Genomic DNA, 2,040 nt, shown 5'->3' with positions numbered 1-2,040 from the left:
TGATGGTCCTTTTGGGTCCTTTCCAACACAGGATATTCTGTGATTCCATGACCCATCCTGGTACAACATCAGCTCTGCCCCAGCCAACAGACAGCCTCCACTTTTTACCCCAAAACTTGCAGCCCTGCAGAAATGCTCCAGCTGGATCCACAAAGATCCCGAGGTCCCACAGGAATTACCATATAAAACAGAGTTATCCTGCTTTCCCACTCGCTCTGCCTCGTGTTTGTGCATGGGGTGTCTTTGCTCCCAGGGCACAGTGTCTGCACATTGGATGCTCCACCTGCAGGGAAGAGAGTTGGCCATGGGGGTGTTGGTGAGTCCCCCCACTGCAGTCAGGAAAGGAGATTTTCCTCCAGCTAGGAAGGAGGATCCTTCTGTCACACTGATCTGTAAGGGCACACACCCTGCAAAGCAAGGAATGCAGCAAGGAATTTCTTCCACGGGTCACAGATCTATTTTTTAATTACCATAGAAACCTCCAAACATCCCGGCGTGTGCTGTGACGTCAGAGTCTCTGCTCCTCCACATCTGCTTCCCGGGGACACTCTGGGGAATAGGAGCCGTGGGGGCTTGAGTGGAGGGTGATTATTTTGGGGTTAATTAGCAGGCAGGCTCTTGGTGTCTCCTGGAGCACGGGACAGACTCTGGCTTCGGTCTGTTACTCTTGTTCATCCACCCCTTGCTGTTGTGGGGGGGATCCGTCTCTTGCCGACCTTCCCAGCCTTGCAGGGGGATGTATTTGATGTTTCATCCCTAAATATCCTTCTGATCGCTGCCCTTATCACTTTAGATGTGCAAAATGCAGAACCTGGGAGGCGTTTTTTGGCAAAGCCAGCTTGGCAACCCTTAAATTAGCAGCGTTTGAGCGCGTGGAGCTCTGCCTGGAGCCCCTTGTGCCTCCCTCCTCATTCCCATACAGAGGGTGTATCCTCATGGCTCCATGGGCCATCCCACAGCACACCCGGACAGCAGGAGGACTGTCAGCACTTAGGTGAGGGGAAAGGGGCTCTTTGATGGAGCTTTTGTTAGGATGGAGCCGGAGGATGAGACAGATGGCCGGGGTGTGTTGGCAGGGAACTCCGCTCCTGTTTGTTTAATTAGTCACCAGACAGACTGAGAGCTAAAGGCAAACTCAGAACTGTGGTGAGATGGACCATTTATGCTTGATGATCCCACTTGGTGATCCTCATCTCGTCAGCCTGCTGTGGGATTGATGCTCCAGCACACAGGACTGAGTGTTCCCGGTGGATTTGGGCCTTTGTCTCCCTGCTAATATTTTCCCCCCAAAAGGGACAGATTCAGACAGGTGTGTTGCTTTTTCAGCCAAAGGGAGCACAAACACAGAGTTTTCCTTTCTCCAGCACCCGCCAGAGCACACAGCCCCTTTTGGGAAACAAATTCCTAAAGGGGCTCCAAGAGAGCTGGAAAGGGAATTTGGACAAGGGCATGGAGGAACAGGACAAGAGGGAGTGGCTTTGAAATGACAGATATTCCCCACAAACCATTTTTATTCCAAATAAAAAGCTCACAGATAAAAGCACTTCATACCTTTATTTATGCTTTAAAAAGTGTTCATTTCCGCTCAGCATTTTGGTGTGTTCTTCCAAACACTTGTGCACAGGGATTTCTCTTTCTCCATTTGCCTTCTTGGATATACCTGTATCCTTCATCCTTTCTAATGAGATGAAAATAAATGAAAAAATGAAAAAAATAATAATAAATAAATGGAAATAAATGAGAAACGGGAAAGGGAAATAAAGTATGTGTGGGAAATGGATAACCCCAAACACAAATCCTGTCCCTCTCCGGGGAAATGGATAACCCCAAACACAAATCTCATCCTTCTCTACACACGCAGTGCTTAGAGGTGTATATTTAAAACGTATATTTAAAAAACGCCGCAAAAAAAATAATAATAATTTTAAAATTTAAAAATATAACCATTTTAAAATTTGCCATTTTTGCCCGGTGCCACATTTCACCAGAGCCCAAAGCGGAGGGTTTTTTCCCCCTCCCGAAAAAATCACCCCCTGCCAT

The sequence above is a fragment of the Manacus vitellinus genome, unplaced genomic scaffold (genome assembly GCF_001715985.3).
Source record: "Manacus vitellinus isolate BGI_N305 unplaced genomic scaffold, ASM171598v3 scaffold_6_pilon, whole genome shotgun sequence".
Lineage (NCBI taxonomy): Eukaryota > Metazoa > Chordata > Aves > Passeriformes > Pipridae > Manacus > Manacus vitellinus.
The sequence above is the reverse complement of the archived record's forward strand: the minus strand, read 5'-3'. Positions refer to the sequence as shown.